This window comes from Leptosomus discolor, chromosome 4 (assembly GCF_034619465.1).
Source record: "Leptosomus discolor isolate bLepDis1 chromosome 4, bLepDis1.hap2, whole genome shotgun sequence".
In the NCBI taxonomy this organism is placed as follows: Eukaryota; Metazoa; Chordata; class Aves; order Leptosomiformes; family Leptosomidae; genus Leptosomus; species Leptosomus discolor.
This window is the reverse complement of record NC_141394.1, coordinates 70,385,986-70,399,119: the sequence shown is the minus strand read 5'-3', so window position 1 is coordinate 70,399,119 and position 13,134 is coordinate 70,385,986. Positions and strand designations below refer to the sequence as shown.

The following is a 13,134-nucleotide window of genomic DNA, read 5'->3' as shown; positions in this document are numbered from 1 at the left end:
AAAAATGCAGACCAATCTTATGGAAATGGACTGGGCAACAAAAAGGCAAACAAAATTCAGCATAGGTAAATTTGAAACAAGATACAGGGGAAATAATAGCCTCGTGCTATTAATACATAGAACAATGAGTTGTGAGCTGACTAGTTTAAGAGACAGGTAGATGTTGTACTTAGGGACATGGTTTAGTGTTGTTGATAGAGCTAGGACAAAGGTTGGACTCAATCTTGAAGGAATCTTCCAACCAAAACTGTTCTATGATTCCATTAATCCCAGGATCTATTTCCGAAGTAGTTTGTTAGATATTTCATGAAACTATAAGCTCAAAATCAGCAGTAGTCAAAAAAGCAAATGACAGAACAAAACTGAAGTCATATTTGTGTCACCAAATTAACGTTTTGCATGCACACTGTACATGACAAGCAACCCTGGTCCTGTAATATCAAAGACAACATGCCTCTCCATGGTTAGAGATGGACTGTTCAATGTCTTCTTCTAATAGAAAGTACCAACAAGTCAGTAAGAACTATGTACAAAACTTCACACAACGGCTACTAGAAATTCCTTGCCAAAAGATGCTGAGACTCCAAAAAGCCCCAACAAACAAAAAATGAGACGGGCTTCAAAGGGAATTGAACAAGAGAGATCCCTTGAGAGTTTCCAGATAGACAAACCACATCAGGCTCAGGCAATCCCCTAGACTGAAAATGGTGTGAGGCTGAGGGAGTATTCAGGAGAAGTATCGCATATAGCCTCCCTGTTCTTTTTCGTCCCTAACAGCTCACTTACAGATGCTGTTGCAGACAAGTACAGATTTGACAAAGCCTTTCTCTGAACCAGTACAGCTGTTCTTATAAAACATTCATGTTCACCATAATACAAGAACAACACTTCAATAAACAGTAGCTGGAGGAGTTCAATTAGCTGACCCACTCACAGGGCTGCACATTATTAACATGTATGAACTTTGTTACAAGATGTCAGAACATCAATCCTGTCAGAGAGCAAAAACTGAGCTATGGGAACCAGTTGTTAACGGACTGCAGAATTCACAGGTGAGGCATGTGCACTATGGGCTCAGCTGTATATCCGAGACCCCAAATTCTTGGCAATCTGAATATTCTCCACTTCCTTAAAACAAACATGTAATATAAGCTGAAAAACGTACAATTTTCAAGTTAGGGAGGAAAAAAAAGGCAACATGAAAAAGCATGACCCGGCAGCAAAACCTACAAACACTGTGAAGAACAGTCACAGCACACTATGTCCATCACATACCAAAACTTCATCACTTTACAGAATTCTAAGGTCTGAAAGTGGCTCCATAAATAGACTCTTTTGAAAGGGCTCCTATTACATACAGCAGACTTGTAAAGAAGCACCTCTACACAGTGGAGACCTAGGAAGTGGTTCTTCACTACATGTAATATGACTTAAAAATTTAATTAATAAGCTCCAATCTTTGGCAAGTTTCGCAGATCATGGTTCAATAGGTGTCTTGATAATTCAGGAAGTAAATTTTACCTTCAAGACAGAAGTATTGGTATTTCATAGCATCACTGAGGAAACTGTTTCAGGAGGTCAAGACTCAATGTTAAAGATGCATAAAAAAAATCAAAAGCAAGCACTTCATTATGCAGCACATAGCCATCACTTCCATTTCAATAAACATAAGGAAACCCACAGTGTTTCTGGAAAAAAAAAAAACAAACAAACCTGACAAATAGAACAGAGTTTGTTGTGCAGTTGTACCAGGTAAGTCTAAGTACAGCACATCTGCAACCTGCACCCCCCCAACCCAAAGTATTGTCTCCAAAAATTTCAGTATTAATTTTTGGAAGGGCTTACAACTCTTAAAAACACCTTCAAACACTGATCAGTTTTAATTAATTGAAAGATATTTATAGGCTGCCTAAATCTAGCAGAGTGCAATACTAAATTCACTAAATTCAAATGCCCACCTGCCATTAACAGCAACATCTACTTATTTTAGTAAGAACTTGTCCAAACAAGGTTACCCAGCTACCAATACAGTCCTAGTAATTCCATTCTATTCTTAAAAACAGTGATCACAAAATGCCACATGAAAATTTTTTCCAGTTTAGTTTGTTACTGAACTAAATTTCAAGCTTGCTTCAAACTGGTGTTTGAACTAAATTTTACTCCTTTGTATAAATGAACCTACATTTATTTTAAATTCTGTCCAAAAAAAGACAAATGTACACATATCACATAACTTAGAAATACACTAATATTTAGAAGTTTAAAAACATGAATCAGCATCTAATGACAAGCAATTTAAGTAAGTATTTTTCACATTAAAAAATAACTTAAAACAATGCTGCATATAACTGACAAAATTTGATTTAAAATTTGATTTAAAATTGCAGATCTTATCAGTGTATCAGAGCAAAGCCAGTGACAAACATCTCACTCTCCCTCATCTACCTCAAGTCTATTACACACGAGGATTGCCTGGATGGACTGCTACAGGGCCTGAGGGGTCCTGGCGGGGGAATATTTGCCTTCAAGGAGGAGACAGTTACAGTCTTTTTTGTTCAGTCCCAGGAGAATCTTCTCAGGGACACGATTTATCGAAAGCTGTATCTTTTACTATGTACACAAGCAACAGACCACACTTTGTTGATTACCATCATCATACTTCAATAACTCTTTCTCAGATTTAAGGAAACATAAATGGAGTTAATAAAAGCCAAACCCAAATATAACTAAAATGACAAAGGATGCACACATTTTAAGCTCACCAAGACATTTTGTCTTCAGGACTTTTGGCAAGGTAAAATCTGTAAGCTTTCTACTACCCGTGTCTCACTGCATTCACTAGCCTTGCCATTCCCTAGAACAGATGTGCAGCTTACCAATGCAACAGAGGATGAAGTCAAGTAAGGGAAAGATGAGATATACACTTCAACTATTTTGATCACCCTCCTGCCTGCCCTCCTGATGTCTTCAATTTACTCAACTTTTAGAGCAGTTCAAACTCCCTGTTACTAACAGCTGTTTGCCTGTGTTTGAACTCCCTTCCCAAGCGGGATGGTAACGGCTTGGAGGCCTGAGCACTGAGCTACGTGTGCCTCCACTAAAACAGACCTGCCTCGCGTTTCATAATGTCTCGGTGCGCAGACACAGGCACTGTGTGCCCCAGCAGGTGTTGCCAGCCTCCTCCAAGGCACAAGCAGCACCAGAAGGACTCATCCCCCAGACCACCAGTGGGGCCACTTTGACAAAATATTCAGTGCTTTTCACATCAGCTGGAACGCTACTGCAGCGCCATGTAGCCCAGTGGCCACTCTTTCAGCGCAACCGTGTAGGATTTATTTCAATTAATACAGAATTTATTCTCACGCATACATCTTATCTTTCAGTTGTGGAGAGAAAAGGAGAATGAATTATGAATTCCAAAGATCCAATAACCACTGCCCATTAAAAGGCTGTGGTATTTCTCCAGCTACTTGCACTTCCAAAGTTAGTAATCCAGCTGCATATAAACATCTAACTAGTTAACGACCACACTAAACATTTTACTTTGTTCGATGAACTTCTGTAACTTGTATGGTGGTCTTCTCTGAATGCTTACTATTGAAGTTTTCTATACTTGTGATTCAAGGAGTTAATTACTACCTTTCTGAAAAGCTTAAAATAGCCTTATGAGGGTTTAAAAACAAATATAACTATTGCCTAACTATATAGTCTTTTCAACAGCTCTTTTTATAAAAAAAAAGATGCTACCATCAATTCAGTTGGAAGTCACATACAGACAATGTTTTCATTAATAACTGTGTAAAAAAGTACAATATGTGGCAGTCACAAGAGGCTCAGTAATTGCAAAGAGTTCTGACAAGTTGAGTTTGGAAGCTCTATGCCTTAACCAGCAGAGAAGATACCGACTTTGCAGCAAAGAAAATATGGCACACCTACAAAACAAATTGTTTCAAGCACTTTTCTCCTGCACTTCCACCACCTCTAATTTCAAATCCAAAATGTCAGTAAATAAAATTCTATATATTTATGAAATTGAGATTAGAAGTGGGAGACTGCAATTTTGGACAGCGTAACAATTCACATGGAAGAACATATATTTCAGCATTTGAGCGCATTTGCATAGGCACTGTTTGTTCAGTTTGTGTTGTAAGACCACCAGGAAAACAACTTTTTCTTCTTCTTTTTCCATAAAAACCATGGTGATATTTGTTGCCATATTCTATTTCCAGTTTTATGATTAAGTATGTTGCTTAAAAATGCTATTGGTTATCTAAAAAAAAAAGTTTAGAAACTGAATAGGTAGGACAGGTTCATAAACAATAAATTTATAAATAAAATAGCTGTTTGCTACTTCAAATGACAGCTGCAAATCTTATTTTGCTAAAATGTAAAATATTTAACTATCACCACCAGAAAACCTCTTAGAAAAACAGCAGGTCACCATTATACCACTTCTCATCAAGGAAGTTACTGTACTGTTAACCAAGGCATTTCTTTCACAACTCAAGAACAAAGTTACTAAAAACTGGAACTGTGAGGTTTCCCTCAAGCTGATGAGATATCCTGTTCAGAGAAGCTGGTAAAAAAAAAAAATCATCTATATAAATATGAAAATTAAAATTAAACTAATACCTGGACTTACAGAAACCTTTTAAAACTCTTGTTTCACCCCACACAATTCAATATGACTTCCAGCAAAGCAGCCATAAAAACTTCAGTAAAACAAAAATTACTACAGGTAATTCAGTTTCACGGTTAAGTGCAACAAACAAATAAGCAGCAGAGTGAACTTCTACCCCAGAAGACACAATCAGGAGAAATGGAATTCACTCAACAGCAACCTTTAGCTAATTAGTAACAGTCACTAGCTCAGAATCTTCAGCCAGCAGAATTAAAATATCACGAAATAGTAAAAGGTTTTCCTAAAGTTTCATAAGTAGCATTATCAACCAGACAAATCACTGGAAGCTGGCTCCATTTCTTTCAAGATACTTGAATGTCCTAAATTCCACGCCGTGTTTTAATGAATGTTGCATTCCCACTCAGCCACAGAGTCTTCAAATTTGTTTCAAATTTGTAATAACAGATTACAATGTCACAAGGATTTAGTGAGAATTAATTACTCATCCAATGGCAGCAATACACATTACTGATTTCTTCATTAGTAGCAGCCTTTTTTCTTTAGGCTAATAAAACATTTCATTTTCTTAGAAAGCACACATGACACATGCTAAACGACCAAAATAATTTCCTTAATCACTCTGTGTATATTTTAGCACATTTTCCTACTTTACTGTTGAAGATCATTATCTCAATCTAAATCCTGACTAAGCTAACACTACCTGGAACAACCTTGCAGTGTATACATATCTTGCAACTCAACTCTGCTGTGATGATGTTAAAACTACAAAATCTTATGAAAAGTTGCTTTATTTTTTCTGGCCTTCAGCTACCTGTCATCTCTCACACTCTTATCTCTCCCTGTACTTTCTTCCACAGTCTATATATGCAAAACCTCATCTGTAATCCAACTGTGGCTCCATTCAGAATTCTTCTATAACCAAGCTAATTCATCTAGCCAAACCACGAAAACAACAAAAAATTCCCACTCGTACAACTTAACAACTTATAAAAGGTATAACAGCTCCTCCTTTCCATGCTGCATCTTAAACACAGGCACATTAAGACGAAACAATTTGCTTGAATTCACTCAGTGATAGAGCTGATAGAAAACTGCAGGTCTCTTCAACCCTAGTCCAGTGTTCTGTCCAACAGACCTTGTTCCTTATATAAACTTAATAGTAACGAGGAGAATATTTTTAAAAGCTACAAAAAGAACACAAAACTATGCAGATTGCAACCCTGTTACAATTTATTTTTATTAACAAAGTTTTTTGCACAGAATATAAATTTTCACATGCAATCCTTTCTAGAAGGTGGCCTAGAAAGTTACAGACAAAAATAAAATTAGCACAGACCATATATTTGAAACGTCTTCCTTAATACAGTATGAGCAATTTAAACATTCCCCAAATTATATTAAAAATGAAAATTGCTATAGCAAGCCTGAAGCACAGACTATGCACAAACTTAGCAGGATATAATTCATCTATTACATGTAATATCACAACAGTGAAAAATGAATTTAAATCCTTTGTAATTGAAATATCCACACTACTGCCTTAGAAATAAATCTCTTGGAAAGAAAGATACCAAAGTGGACATACAGAAGCTAAGTTATGAACAGAATCTAGAGGATGTAGAAATAATCAACCAATAGTTTTATGCAGGTAATTCCAAACACTTGCGTGTGAAATTATAAAGGAAACAGCAGATTTAAAATACTCAGTAGCTTCCAATAAAGCTAAAGAAATAACTTTAGTAAGAAGTCACTGAAAGAATCATCTTTGTACTGAATGTTCAAACTACTCAACCCTTCTCCCTGCCCCCCCCAACCACCACTGTGGCCCAATAAAATACACATTCAACCCCTCAGCACCCATTACAAACACACCCAACCAACTTTCAGGAAAGTAGAACAAGATGCTTCTTAGTAGAAATATTGTAACTAGTTTATCTAGTTCTTTCTCTACTAAACCACTCTGACAGTCCTGCAGTTACCTAGTATTTCTGCCTAGAAAAATCTGGTATATTATTTCCAAATTATGAAAAAAAAGATACCATTCCCTCCTATCAGCCAATTTTCTTTTTGTCTGTGTACTGAAATGCAACTGAGCATTCAAATATTCATTTGAACATTTTAATTTTGTATCATGAAATTGACTTTACTCAGAAAAAAATTCTTGAGGCAGGGTTGGGGGGATGGACGCAACACAACAACTCATTTCTGTAATGACATTTACAAATTACCTAACCAGCCTGTCACTGTCATTGGACTAACATGAAGGATTCCAATCTCTGTTCCACAATATAGAAGAAACTACCCCAATAAACAGAGCATATTAAATAGCTTCTAGAAGATCATTTGTATTCCAAGTCCCCCTAGCAGGGCAGATAACTAGAATAGCTCCTGCTGCCTCTCTCAGCCTACAGGAATCCTAAGTCTTGCTCTCTTCATTACATTCTGCTTTATCAGACATTGTTACTCATCTTATCACAGTAATAAGTTATTACTTTTAATTATTAGCTATTGGTTGTTATTATCATTATACAATTTCAGGTGCTTCACGTTATCAGTCTATCAGTCAGGTATGAAACCTATACCATAAATGCATGTCTTAAGAAAAGAAAGAATCAAACCAAGCTGCAATGGAGTAACAAGAAATAAGGGTCTTTTACTCTCACAAACTGGAAAAAACAAAACAAAATAAAACCAAACCAAAAAACACAAAACCAACCCAAAACAAAACACAGCAGATTAAAAAAGCTCAAATTTCTTATTTCAAACACTTTTAGATAGCTTTAAAGGAAATATCAAACACATACTACTTTCAACATCCGTCATCATGAATTTTGTATGCTGCTCTACGCAAAGCTTAAAGAAGCAGCAAACTGATAGACAATTTTGCTAGGATTCTAGCTAAGTAGATAGAAAGTCTATTCTGGCTCTACAGCACTACGCCTAAAACCCAATAAAACTCCACAGAAAATTCACCCGTGCCAAGTATAAAACCAACCTCTTGACTTCCTTCATTCCCCCTATTCACCTAGACACAAGATGCTCAAGAAGGACAAATAATGAAGTTACGAGCAGTATCTAGATCTTCCTCTGTCCCTATTCCTGCTCGAATGCACAGCAAACGAGCGAAGGAAAATGCTGACATCATTTTACCCCTATGGAATTTCTCTTACTTGAAAGAATAACGAATAGCAACAACAACAAAAGCAGCGGGGAATGCAGACTATGAAATCAGCATATTAAGATAACAAGGTAAGTTCAAGGCCTCAAATTTTTCCTCTTGGGTCACATATAGATGTTTGCCCCTTCCTTTTCTTCCGATTCCCCTGATGATGAGCAGAAAAACTAGAGGGTTACGTATCCAATCCAAATTTGCAAAATTTGTGGTCTCAAAGCATCATTACCCCCACGGTGCACAAAACAAACCGATAAAGTTCTGCGACTGTACATGTGGGAATATCTGCTAAGCAGAATATGGCGGGGATATAAACTGCTGATGATTTCAATGGAGTGTAAAAATCAGGACTTCCCCTATAATTCTCAGTCTTTCAAAGTGAGGAATATTATAAATGTATAGCGTACTACTAATTTTATTCAAGTTACCTACATCCCCTCTTATACCTCAATGCTCAAAATAGCAGATTTTAGTATCTATAGGATATGCTTTATTGATTGGAAGGGAGAGGTTGTACATTACCATTTTAGCATATCCATACTGTCAAGAAACAGCAGATGGAGGATTAGTACAAAATAAAATCTGTACAGTTACATGTCAAGTAACAATCAAGTTCCATGTCATTTACTTCTATAAGGCATATTTTTGTCTTAAATAATAAAGAAAAATGTCAATTTCAGACTCCCATGGATTGTAAGAAGCCCGCAATACTTGGGTTTTAAGCACTGCAGTGAAGTAGTTTGTTTCACACAATTATCTACTGAATCATCACGAGCTCACTTTTGACAGCTAAGAAACTAAATTTGATCTGCAATTCCCACCTCATCACCAGGAACACAGAAGTAATACATGGTGTGCAACAGAAGGGTAAACCTAAACATTTAAAAGGGTTTGCATGAGGAAAATCAACCACCCGTGTACCATAGTGTCCTCTGATCCCAGGCCTATAAACTACAACCCGAATTATTTATATACAGGAAACATGAGAATTTAGGAATGCCTTTTATTTGAAAGGACAAGCAAATCATACTATTTTCACCCTTCAGATCAGTATCAGGTACTGCAATGAGTAATTAAAACAAAGACAAAACAGAAAAAAGCTCCGCACTTTCGCTTTTCTCAAACTTTCACAATACGACTGAACAAACATATACTTTTAATCGGGACGACGCGAGGAGAAGATGGAAATGAGTTTGCTGGAATGAAGTGTCAGTTTGTGTCACTTCTGCATTCAGCTGTAACCTTCGCCAAACCTTGTGTGTCGTCCCCCCCCCCGCCCATTGCCTACGAGAGGCTGCGGCCCTGCCGGGCCCGCCCAGGCGGCGCGCAGCTCCGAGCGGCCATAGGATGCGGCTCCCGTCACTCTCCGATCAGCCCAGCTCCTCCTCCTGAAACACCAGCAGCCCCAGCCTTTCTATCCGCCTTTCGCCTTCAATAGGCCCTAAAGGACAATGCTGCCGGGGGGGGAAAAAAAACCCACAGGAGGGGAGCGAGTCCCACCAGGCCGGCCGCCAGGGTAACCCCGTAACGCCGCGGCTAAGCCCGGGGTGCTAAGCCCGTGGTGGTCTCCAGCTACCCCGACCCGAGGCATTTAGACCCGTCTCCCGCTCCTCCTCGCCCGGTCAGTGGCCGCTGCCTGCGCTTTGTACGATTACGCACAGGATGAAAGGTCACGGCGTGAGCCATGCCCGCGCACCCGCCGGGCTCGGCGGCAGCGCTGCGGGAAGCCCCGTCACTTCACCCTCGGGGTCAGGCTGGGCAGGGAAGGGGCTGCGCGGCTCAGGCTCTCCCTACTCTGACCCGAAGCGTCGCATCCTCCGCTTTCCCGTCCACCGCGCCGACTGACACCGGCGCAGGCCGGCACCCACGACGGGTGCCGCCTTCCTCTCCCTCCTCCTCTCCTCCCAGGCGTGACCCGGCCCGAAGGCACGGAGCCCCGGCTCCCGCTCCCGGCCGGCACCATCCTCCCGACCCTCGGCGCAAGCCGCTGACCTGACGCTGCGACCCCAGGGGCCGGGCCAGGCCGGGCCGGAGGAGCGGGGGGGGGGGGGGGGGGGTTGGGGGTGCCGGGGAGGGCGCAGCTCCCAGGCAGGCGCTCGGACCGGGGCACCCCGGCCGGGCCCCCGGCCCCGCCCCCGAGCCCTGCCTCGCCGCCGGCCTGCAGCCAGCCCCCCCCGCCCGGCCCCTCGCGCTCCCTGTCACCCCCTCCCCGGCCCCTCTCCTCCCGCCGCCGCGCTTCCTCCCCTCTCCCCCCCGGCCCTGCCCCCGGCCTCCCCGGCACGCTCCCGCCGCGCTGCGGCAGGCGCAGCCGAGAAGCGGGACGCGCCGTCTCCAGAAACCGTCCTCCCAGCGCCGGGCAGGCCCAGCCCCGCAACTCCTCCTCTTCCCGGGCTCTTAGCGGAGAGGGGAGGGGAGAGCGGGTCAGCGCGGGCCTCCTCGGCCGGGCCCCGAGCCGCCGGCCCCGCGTTTCCCGGGGGTCGAGCCCGCCCGGTCCTCAGCGCCGTGGCGGGAAGGAAGGGGGGGCGGGGGGGTGCCCGCCACCGCCGCCGCCCCCCGGCTCCGTCCTCCCGTTGCCACGGGGAGGGCGGCTGCCGCCCTCCCTCCCTCCAGCCCTGCCCCTCCCTCTGCTCCCCGCGCCCGCGGCGGGTATTTACCTGCCGTGGCGGCGCAGAGCGGGGCCCTGGGGCCTCTGGCAGCCGGAGGAGGCGGCGGACTCCGTCCCGCTGCTGCCGTCCCCGAGTGAGGCGGGCGGGACGGAGCCGGGACCTGCCCTGGGAGGCGTTACGTAAACCGGCGGCGGCAGCGGCGGCTCCCAGCGCCACGGGGAGGGAGGGGGGCCGGCCGCTCCGTCACCCGGCAACAGGACTCAGCGCCCCGGCGGACCGCGCCGCAGGCTCCTCCCCGTATCCTTCCGCCCAGAGGGCGGCCCGGATCCCGCCGCCCAGGCGCGCGGGCCGGGATGAGGGGCCGCGGCGGGGTGCCTGCGCGCGCGCAGCGGGGCGGCGAGGGGCGCTCCGAGGCCGCCGGCGGGCGGGAGGGCTGCGGGGGCCGGGCCCTGCCGTCCCCGTGCAGTAGTGCCCGGGCGCCAGCGAGCCGGCTCCATGGCGGGCTGCCGCGCAGGAAGGGCGGGGGGGGGGAGGAGGAGGAGGAGGAGGAGGAGGAGCAGGAGGGGAAGTATCCCTCTGCCCTGGTTGTACAGCCTCGGCCCGGCCCCGCCCGCCGGGGGTACGCTGCGCTGTCCGCCGGGCGCCTGAGGAGGAAAGGGGCGGTCGAGGCGTTTGAGAGTCACCGGGCGGTCGGCGGGGAGGGCGCCTGCGGGGCCGCCTCAGCGGCGGGCGAGAGGAGCAGAGCCGTGCCGGGGGGTCGCCGCCAGCCGGGCGGGGAGGCCGCCAGCCGGGCGGGGAGGCGGGCGGCGGCCCCGCGTCTCGGCGCGCCTCCCTCAGCGAGGTGCCGGCGGGAGCCACCCTCGCCCCCTCGGGAGGGCGACTGGCTGCGGGGTGACGGAGAGGGAAACACCCAGGGCTGGGGCGGGAATGCGAAGGAGGAAATTGGGGATAATGATGGACTGCGGCCCTGTCTGTAATGCGAGGTCCTTTTGAAATCCCTAGCGACTCTGAGGGCAAGGTTAGCAAATAAAGTTTATTTTGCAGCTAAATAAAAGCCAGTCTGGAAGGAAAGTTGTCTTTTAGAAGGCTGATGGCACTGAAAGTCGGTTTTAGTAGGCGAGCTCCTCAGGAGCCAGGAAAATTTTATTCCAACTGATTAAATGCCAGCTTAATCAGAACTGTTTACACAACCGTAGAGCAATGAAAGAGCCACATTTTTAGCATAGTAGATGGGTGAAAATGGGCCACTGTACGACTGAAAATATGACAAAGAAGACACACCAAAGTACTAATTAAGCTTCATAACTGGGAAAATAATAACGCCCTTTTCAGGCATACATTAGCACCTCACATTTCTCAAATATATGAACACATACGAGTCTTAAGGAAAGTCAATATGATGTAAGATGTCGAAGTAAGCCTCCTGTCCATGTGTAATCCTAAGCGTTTTCTTCCTTTTATTCACTGTTGAACATGTGGCTCCTGGAGTTCCAACATGCAGTACGTCATCTACGTTGGCTAACACTGTTTCATTTGTGCAAACAACATCTCTGGTCACTGGAACCGAGCTCCTCCTTGAAAAGATGGTCCCCCCCACCCCGGATGTAGTCCCATTTAGGCCTTTCAACAAGTTAAGCCTGTATATAAAAATACATCTCATAAGAAACAGGAACGCAAGCCAAGATGGTAACCACTGCCTCCCAGCCTGTATACCTATTTCCTGATGCAGAAGCAGTATTGCTCTTATTTTTGGTTTAGCTAGGGTTCACCTTTTTTGAACATCCTTAGCACCTGATTTAGTCATAAATTTGATTTAGCCTAGCCAAAAGTTAAATAATGCAGGATTGTGCGGCTACATGAGCTACCCATGTTCTCTTAAACACTGCTGAGGCAGAAATTGATGTCACACGAACATGGAGTTAATCAGTTCAGCTTTCTCCAGAGCTTCAAGGACTATTGCGGGAAAGCTCCAAAGATAAAATAGTGCTTTAAAACCCGTGATAGAGGGACAGTGTCATTCTCTGAACCATTTAGTTACTGTTCAAGTTATTTTCTTCTTATGAAAAAGTGAAACTGAAAAGCTTTGGGGGAAAAATCCTGCTGACTGTTTTCTGCTGAGTCATTCCGCTGGTTTATCAGAAGCATTTCACCAACACTGTAATACGACTCACGCCAATAGCAATCAAATCTCCTTTTGTTCGTGAGCTCAGAATCTGAATTCTCCTTTTCAAGGTAGAAATAAAATGTGGGACACCTGGGATTTGTCTGTAATAACAATTGCACCAATTTAAATCAATCTCCATTCAGTCTTCTGAACATATTCTCAATGTATTAGTGATGTATATCACTAATACGAATCCATTTAACTTATTTCACCCTTTCTATAATTTTTTTTTCTCTGAAAGCTGCAGAAGGGACAGATGCTCAGAACATCAGTGTCCCCCTAATTGAGCAAGTCCGAGCATGCAAGCCAATGACAGATTATTCTGAATATTCACGTAGTTGCTGTGTGACATTTTGAATTGACAGTTCTGGTTTTGTGGTCAGATCTCAGGAATCCCAACAGTGGAATTTTTTTGTTTGCTTGTTGGTATTGTTGGGTTTTATTTTCCTAACGGCCAACCCGATTCTGATCTCCGTTTGGCAAGCATTTCAGAAACAGCTGGTACATGACCATATGCTGTGCTGGCACTGCTGTGAGCTGATTTCCCACT

The 13,134-nt window shown here is 44.2% G+C and overlaps 1 protein-coding gene across 1 annotated transcript in view; it reads right to left on the bottom strand.

Moving 5' to 3' along the window:
- Positions 1–10,499, bottom strand: part of KIAA0232 (KIAA0232 ortholog) — a 70,512-nt gene extending 60,013 nt beyond the window's left edge. Inside the window, exon 1 of the mRNA XM_086463789.1 lies at positions 10,469–10,499. The gene's annotated coding sequence lies outside the window, so the exon portion shown is untranslated. The remainder of the gene's footprint in view (positions 1–10,468) is intronic.
- Positions 10,500–13,134: the final 2,635 nt, after the last annotated feature.